This window comes from Hypanus sabinus, assembly GCF_030144855.1.
Source record: "Hypanus sabinus isolate sHypSab1 chromosome Y unlocalized genomic scaffold, sHypSab1.hap1 SUPER_Y_unloc_10, whole genome shotgun sequence".
Lineage (NCBI taxonomy): Eukaryota > Metazoa > Chordata > Chondrichthyes > Myliobatiformes > Dasyatidae > Hypanus > Hypanus sabinus.
Window position 1 is genome coordinate 89467 of NW_026779011.1, and position 8973 is coordinate 98439.

Below are 8973 nucleotides of genomic sequence, written 5' to 3' on the forward strand. Positions count from 1 at the left end.
GAAAGTTCATATAGTCCGTTGTGCAGTCAGAGCCCCCCTTGCAGTACATCCCAGTTGGTAGTACCGAAGCAGTCTCTCAGGGCCTGTTCAGCTTCAGGAATCCACTTTCTAAAAGAGCGTGTGGTAGTGGGATGCCTCATCACAATTGATTTATATCTGGGCTGTAACAAAACCAGGTTGTGATCTGCTTTCCCCAGTGCAGGCAGCGGGGAGGCACTGTATGCGTCCTCTACCTTTGCATACAGTAGGTCAATAGTCCTACTTCCCCTGGTGTAACAGTCCACATACTGGGAGAAAGCGGGTAGTGTCGTGTCCAAAGCCACATGATTGAAGTCCCCTGTGATTAACACCAGTGCCTCAGGGTGCTGTGTCTGAAGCCTAGCAACAGCGGAGTTGATGACGTCATACGCTACCGTTGCGTCGGCACGCGGCGGGACGTACACGTTCGCCACAATGACGTTTGCGAATTCTCGCGGCGATCAGCTCAATATCTCTTTCACAAACGAAGATCTTTGTACTCATCTTGCGTTAATGTAGACAGCGAGTCCCCCTCCTTTCTTCTTCCCGCACTTTTTGGCATCTCTGTCAGGTCTTACCGTAGTAAAACCAGGTAATTCCACGTTTATATCCGGGATGTTAGCCGTCAGCCATGTTTCGGAAAAGCACATTAAACTGCATTCCTTGTATGTTTTAACATTCCTTACTAGTGAGGCTAGCTCATCCAATTTATTCGGCAGCGAGTTTACATTCCCCATAATGACCGAAGGAACAGCGGGCTTGTAACGCCGCTTCATCTCCATCCTCCTGTCCCTGCGCAGCTTTCCAGCCCTGGAGCCGCGGAACTTCCCTTTAATTCCGCTCGGGATCTGGTGCGCAACGCTGACCGGCGCCGTTCTTAGCGCAAGTAGCTGGTTTCTCGAATACAACTTTCTCTCCATCACAATACTAAACATAAAGCACTATGACTAAAAACAAACAAAAAATTATCAAGTTCTCGGGAGCAACTGGAAAAGGCTGCCGCTCAGGTCGGCGCCACTCCAACCTTCTACTGTTACTAGACTTGTACTGAGAAGTCCAAGTAACTGGACACCTATATCTAAGCCATTTTATTCTAACATTGTAGCCTATTTCATACAGGTGTTAAAGACCCCCTCTCACCTCCTTTTTATTCTGGCATCTTTCCCTTACCTTTCTAGTCCTGAGGAAGGTCTTGACCAAAAATATCAACTACTTATTTATTTTGGTAGATCTGCCTGACCTTCTGAGATCGAAATTCAAAGTACATTTATTATCAGAGTATTTATACAATACCAATTTCAGATTTGCCTTCTTACAGACAGCCACAAAATGAAGAAACCCAACAGAACCCAATAAAAACAAAAGATCATCAAACACCCAATGTGCAGAAAGAGAAACAAATCATGTATCAGTAAAATCAAGAAAACAGCATTCAAAACTGATTCACAAGGTCAGACCTCACTGCAGCTCATCCAGAAGTCCACTAGTCATAGGCCACAGCTTCATTTCAGCACAGACATGAGCAAACCATGCATAGCAGTGGCTCTGAAGTCAATCAAACCTCAAAAGCTTCCTACAGTTTGCATCCCCTTGACTCCACTGCATCAAATTGTTTCTCTACTGCATAACCCTCTATTTTTCTAATCTCCATGTACCTAACCAAGAGTCCCTTAAAATACCTTATAGTATCCGCCTCTACCACCATTGCTGGCAGTGAATTCCATGCACTCGCCATGCTCTGTGTGAAAATCTTACCCTTGACATCCCCTTAGTACCTACTTCCAAGCATCTTAAAACTGTGCTCTCTTGTGTTGGCCACTTCAGCCCTGGGAAAAAGCCTCTGACTATCCACAGGACCAATACCTCTCATCATCTTATACACCTCTATCAGGTCACCTCTCATCCTCTGTCACTTCAAGGAGAAAAGGCCGAGTTCACTCAACCTATTCTCATAAGGCATGCTCCCCAATCCAGGCAACATCCTTGTAAATCTCCTATGTACCCTTTCTATAGTTTCCACATCCTTTCTATAGTGTGATTACCAGAATTGAGCACAGTACTCCAAGTGGGGTCTGACTAGGGTCCTATACAGCTGTAACATTACCTCTTGGCTCTTAAACTCAATCCCACAGTTGATGGGAGGCCAATACACTGCATGACTTCTTAAATACACTGTTAACCTGCATAGCAGCTTTGAGTGCTGTGGCCCCAATAGGCCCCAAGGTCTCACTGATCCTCCACACTGCCAAGAGTCTTACCATTAATATTATATTCTGCCATCATATTTGACCTACTGAAATTAACCATTTCACAGTTATCCAGGTTGAACTCCATCTGCCACTTCTCAGATCAGTTTTGCATCCTATTAATGTCCCACTGTAACCTCTGACAGCCCTCCACAATATTCACAACACCTCTAACCTTTGTGTCATCAGCAAACTTACTAACCCCTCTTTTACTTCCTCATTCAGGTCATTTATAAAAAAATCACTAAGGGGGGGGGGGTCTCAGAAGAGATCCTTGTGGAACCACTGGTCACTGACTTCTTTGCCGAATATGAACCATCTACACCACCTTTTGCCTTTTATAGGAAAGCCAATTCTGGATCCACAAGGCAAGGTCTTCTTGGATCCCATGCTTCATTACCTTCTGAGGTGAGTCTTGTATGGGGAACCTTATTAAGTGCCTACCAAAATCCATATACACTATATCCACTGCTCTACCTTCATCAATGTGTTTTGTTACATCCTCAAAGAATTCTATCAGGCTTGTAAGACATGACCTGCTCTTGACAAAGCTATGCTGACCATCACTAATCAGATTATATTTCTCCAAATGTTCATAAATCTTGCTTCTCGGGATTTTCTGCAACAGCTTGCCCACCACTGAAGTCAGACTCACAGGTCTATGATTTCCTAGGTTATCTGTGCTCCCTTTCTTGGACATGGGAACAGCATTTACAACCTTCAAATCCTCCAGAATCTCTCTTGTCCTTATTGAGACAATGATCATTGAAAGTGGCTCAGCAATCACCTTACTCACTTCCCACAGTAGCCTGGGGTACATCTCATCCAGTCCTGGAAACTTATTTATCTTAATACCTTTCAAAAGCAGCACATCCTCTTTCTTATGGTCCACTGTAAGTCATCCCCACAAGGTCCTTTTCAATGGTGAATACCGAAAGTATTCATTAAGTACCTCCACTATCTTCAATGTTCCCTGCCTCAATGGAACATACCTATGCAGAATACCATACAAATGTTTCCTGAACATTTTCCACATTTCTGTCATGCATTTCCCTGCTAACACTTTATGTTCACAACTTCTTGTCTAATAACATCATATTTCCCCCTACTCCAATTATTATTTTTTCCCAAATTGTCTATTCTTATCCCTCTCCATTGCTATGGTAAAGGAGATAGAGTTGTGGTCACTACATCCAAAATGCTCTCCCACTGAGAGAACTGCTATCTAACCACATTCATTTCCCAATACCAGATCATGTACAGCCTCTCCTCCAGTTGGCATATTGCATCAGGAAGCCTTCCTAAACACAACTAACAATCACCAACACATCCAAACCCTTGTTCTAAGGCAATACCAGTCAATATTAATAAAGTTAAAATCATCCATCTCAACAACCCTATTATCATTGCACTGTTCCAGAATCTATAGCCCTATCTGCTCCTCAACATCCCTGTTACTATTGGGGGGGGGGGGATTGGTCAATAAAACACCCAGTAAGTAATTGCCCCCTTCCTGTTTCTGATTTCCACCAACAATGACTAGATGGCAATCCTCAATTACTTCCTCTCTTTCTGGAGCTGTGACACTATCCCTAATCAGCAATTCTTCGTCTCTTGCTCTCTCCCCTCCCTACCTGTCCTTTTTGAAACATCTAAAGCCTGACACACTCAGCAGTCATTTCTGCTCCCGAGACATTCAAGTCTCTGTAATGACACATCACAGTTCCATGTATTAGCCCATTTTTTAATTTCATCTATCTTGTTTATGATCCTTGCATTAAAATATTCACACCTCAATCTGGCTGAGTGTTTCTTTGTTCTATTATTTGCCTATCCTTCCTCATAAACTCCCCGCAAGCTGTCACTTGTACACCAACCACCCCATCCTATGCCTCTTCACTTCAGTTCCCACACCCATGCAAATTTAGTTTAAAACTTCCCCAATAGTATTAGCAAACCTCCCTCCGAGGATATTGGTTCCCATCCAGTTCAGTTGCAACCTGCCCCATTTATACAGGTCACACTTCCCCAGCAAAAGTTCCAGAGGTCCAACACCTTGAAACCCTGCCCCCTGTGCCATCTCGTTAGCCACATATTCACCTGCATTATCTTCCTGTTTGGACCATCCCTAGCATGTGGGAGTAATCTGGAGATTAGCTCCTTGGGGGTCCTGCTCTTCAGCCTTCTTCCTAACTCCCTAAATTTACAGCATAGGACCTCTACCTCTCTCCTGCCTATGTCACTGGTACCAATATGTAAGACAATCTCTAGCTGCTCACCCTCCCCTTCAAGGATACTCTGCAACCCCTCAGAGATATCCTGAACCCTAGTACTCAGGAAGCAACTGACAATCCTGGCATCTCTTTTGCTGCTGCAAAATCTCTTTATCTGTCACACTAACTATCAAATCCCCTATGGCTATTACTCACCTGACTTTACTCTACCTTTCTAAGGTTCAGAACTGACACAGGGCTACTGATCTGTAGCCTTGCCTTGCCCAGTTAGGTCATCCCCTTCAACAGTATCCAAAGAGGGGAAAGGCCCTGCACTGACTTCCTTCTCTCTTTACCTCTCTTGCTCTGCACTCTGGGTGTAACCACCTGCCCAAAAGTCAAGTCTATCAACTACTCTATCTCCTGGATGATCCTAAATTAATCCAACTCCAGCTCTAGCCCCTTAATGCGGTTTTCAATGAACTGGAGTTGGCTGCACCACCATGAATTTCCACATCCTACAGGAGGAGCATTCCACTGCCAAATCTGTCATCCTGCCCGCACTGTACAATAGACAACCTAGACCAAATTTGCCACCCCATTTCTTTGGCCTCAGCCTCTTCTTGTTGAAGCCTTTTGAGTCAAAGCCTGACACTCCCACTCTCACCACCAGTCTACTTCCAACAATGGCTACCCCGCTTGCCCCTCTGTACAGTACTTTTAAAAAAATTTGCAGATTCTGGTCCTGAAGCTGATTGAACCTCTGGGAAGTCTGAATGCCTGTGAAGCTCTCCTTTTATACAAGTTTTGCTGGCCTACGAGTAAACTCCTATGAAGTGATCTGCTCCAATTGCTGATTGGATCTCTGGAATGTCTGAATGCTCGCAAAGCTCTCCTGTTATACAAGATTTGCTGATTTGTGAGTAACCTCTTAGAAATGCTCTGCTTCCAATGTTGACTGGACATTTGGACCACCATCTAGTGACCACAAAGCCATCAGTTTCAAAGCAAATATGCAAAACTATAGGTCTGTCTATATAGGTCCCTGTGCAGACTGAGATTCTAAATTGGTGAAAGGCTAATATGATGGTATCAGAAAGGATCTGGCAAATGTGGATTGGGACAGGTTGTTTTCTGGCAAAGGTGCACTTGGTAAGTGGGAGGACTTCAAAAGTGAAATTTTTTGAGCACAATACTTGTATCTGCCTGTCAGAATAAAAGGTAAAAATACCAAGTGTAGGAAACCATTGTTTTCATAAGATATTGAGGTCCAGATTAGGGAAAAAAAAGTAGGTTCACAACAGGTACAGACAGGTAGGAGCAATGATGGGTTGTGGAGCATAAGAAATGGAAGAGAAAACTTATGAAAGAGACCAGCTGGGATAAAAGAAGACGTGAGGTTGCCCTAGCAGACAAGCCAAAGAAGAATCATAAGGGATTCTAAACATATCTTAAGAGCAAAAGGATTGTAAGGAACTAAATTGGTCTTCTGGATGATCACAATGGTAATTTATGTGTGGAACCAAAATAAATGATGAGATTTACATCTGTATTAACCCAGGAACAGAGTCTATAGAAGTGAGGAAGAGTGACATCAACTTCATGGACCTTCTACAGATTGCAGCCAAGGAGGTGTTTGCTGTCCAGACTCAAATCAGGGTGGATTGGACCCTGTGGAAGGTGTTACTAATGTGCCACAACTCTGAGGGGCCAAAGTGTACAAAGTAGCCCCCTTCTTTTTGAGAATCACAAGATCGCTATTAATTCGGGTCTGGGACCCAGGAAATGAGAGAGAGAGAGATTCAAAATACACAGGGTTTGGAATGTGTCCTGGCCTCAGCGAGACAAAGTCCCGGATAAGGGCCATTATCTCTTGGAGACGGAATTGTGTATTGAGTACTGTACTATTCATTGAAACCCCTCAGGGGGTAACCAGAGTGGGCTGGTTGAGGGATTGCATCATCCCAACCTGATTGACATCTGAGACCCCTTGAGTAAGGATAAAAGAGGGTCTGGGGAACCCCTTTAGACACACCAGGAGAAACGTTAGAAATCCCGTGACAGCGTTTAATAGCGACAGCCAGTGAGGCTCACATGCATCCTGTTCCCTTGCCTGGGAATTGGCGGGCTCACCACGGAAGAACGGCTTTAGCTAAAGGAGAGGCCACAAGTGACCGGCCACACCAACGGAACTCTCGAAGGTTCAAAATCATAAAAAGGAAAAGCCGGCAAGTTTCTAAAAATCTCTCTCTTGACTCCAACCAAAGGCTGCAGCCTGCATGAACTGAGTGACTTTTATATTTCCATCGGACAATACATTATCCCCTAGACAACGATAGAGCTATTTCTTATTGATTATTATTATACCCAGTTTTAGATTTAGTATTGACGACATATAGTATCTGTATGTTTGCATTGATATTATTTTTGTGTATTTTTACCAATAAATACTGTTAAAAATAGTACTATCAGACTTCAACGGACGTCTTTATCTTTGTTGGTGAGTGACCCAGTTATGGTGTTCATAACAAAGTGGGCATCTCGACTCGGGATTTGATACCAAATTGGGGAGCCAGTGAATCGGGCTTAAGTCCAGACTTGGGTCTGGTTGCGCAGGTAACCAGACAGGAAACCAGCAAAGATGGACGTGGATGAATTTATAGAAAAGGGTGGAAGCGCTAGAGGCGGCCACAAAGTCGGACTTGATAAATATTGCGAAAGGACTAAACCTCGCAGAGGTAAGGTTGTCAATGAAAAAGCGGGAGGTGCAGAGGGCCATAACTCAGTATTATATTGTGAAGAATGTGTTTTCTGTTGAGGTATTGGAAAATATCCCTGAAAAGGTACCAGCTAGTGGGACGGCTCAGTTAGAGTTGGAGAAATTAAGGTTGGAACTTGAAATTAAGATAAAACAGCTGGAAGCAGCTGAAAAGGAAAAAGAAAGAGCTGACAAGCAAAGGGAGTATGAGCTCCAGCTAAAGGAGTTAGAGGTGAAAAGGGAAAAGGAAAGAGCTGAAAAAGAGCAGGACAGAGCTGAAAGCATGAAATTCAGTTAAAACAGCTGGAAGCAGCTGAGAAAGAGAAGGAAAGGGCTGTGAAGGAGAGGGAGAGAGCCCAGAAAGAGAGAGAGTATGAGGAGAAAAAGAAACAGAGGCAACATGACTTGGATATGGAGAAGTTAAGGCAAGAGCGAAGAGTTCAAGGGTCAGACCGAGAGGAGCGGTTTAATGTTAGTCGGGAGTTGAGGTTAGTACCTCTGTTTGAGGAAACGGATGTTGATAGTTATTACTTGCATTTGAAAAGGTGGCAGTGAATCAGAAATGCCCCAGAGATCAGTTGGTGGCGTTGTTACAAAGTGTGTTAAAAGGGAAGGCACAACGGGCATATGCGGGCGTTGTCCATGGAGGAGGAGGAGTCTGAGAATTATGAGAAAGTAAAGGAGGCCATTCTTCAGACCTACGAATTGGTACCTGAAGCCTATAGACAAAAGTTCAGAAATTTAAAGAAAGAGTGGAATCAGACATATGCAGAGTTTGCCTATGAGAAGGGTGTGCTCTTGGATCATTGGTGTGCAGCAGAAATAGTGGAAGAGGATTTTTGGCGTCTCAGGGAGTTAATTCTGATTGAGGAATTTAAAGGTTGTGTTTTGGATGATATCCAGATGTATTTGAACGAGAAGCCAAATAAGTCCATATCAGAATTTGCCTGGTTCGCAGATGAATATACCCTAACCCACAAGACAAAGTTTTCCTTGAATAAGAGTTACCAGAAAGACCATAGGAATGGTAGAGAAAGCCCGCCGGCTGAGGCAGAGATCCCGCCGGGAGCTAGTGGTAAAAATAAGGAGGAAGAAAGGCAAGACGGCAGGAGACGTCCTGGCTTGACCTGTTTTAATTGTGGAAAGGTGGGTCATATTGGATCTAAGTGCCTTGCTCCGAGGAAGGAGATAGGAAAAGGGAAAGCAGCAGTCCCTACAGGATGTGTTGTGTGATCAGTAAATCAACGAGAAAGTCCCAGGTAGATAGAATATGAGAGGGGCGTGAGAAATTTATTTCAGAAGGGACCGTGTCTGTGAAAGAGGGAGAAACACCAGTTCCAGTGTGGATCTGGAGAGACACTGGAGCTGAGCTATCATTGATTCTCAGTAAGGTACTAGATTTTGGTCCCGAGACTGGAGAGGTAGCTTTGAGAGGCAAAGGAAAAGGGACAGAAGCTGTGCCTTTGCATAGGATCTGAGAGAAATGATTAAATTAAAGACGGTTCTTAAGGAGTCCATTTAGAATGTGCTGACACAGAAAGAGCGTGCAAAGCAACTTGCAGGGCAACGTATAAACCAATTTGCAAAATCAGGATGAAACAATAGCTTGCTGATTAAAGAAGCGATACGGGTAACGGGAAGACATGCTTAACGGTTGAACAATAACGGTGTTAATGCGCTGAGGCTGATAAGTGGGCCAAAGGGTAATCACATTTGTAATTTTGTAATGAGATTAAGG

At 43.9% G+C, this 8973-nt stretch overlaps 1 long non-coding RNA gene across 1 annotated transcript; it reads left to right on the forward strand.

The window, feature by feature from the left end:
- The first annotated feature begins 442 nt into the window (after positions 1-442).
- LOC132386002 (uncharacterized) lies at positions 443-6799 on the forward strand. Its single transcript, XR_009509390.1, has 3 exons — positions 443-610; positions 2609-2672; positions 6039-6799. It is a non-coding gene; the product is annotated as an uncharacterized LOC132386002 (long non-coding RNA).
- The last annotated feature ends 2174 nt before the right edge of the window (positions 6800-8973 follow it).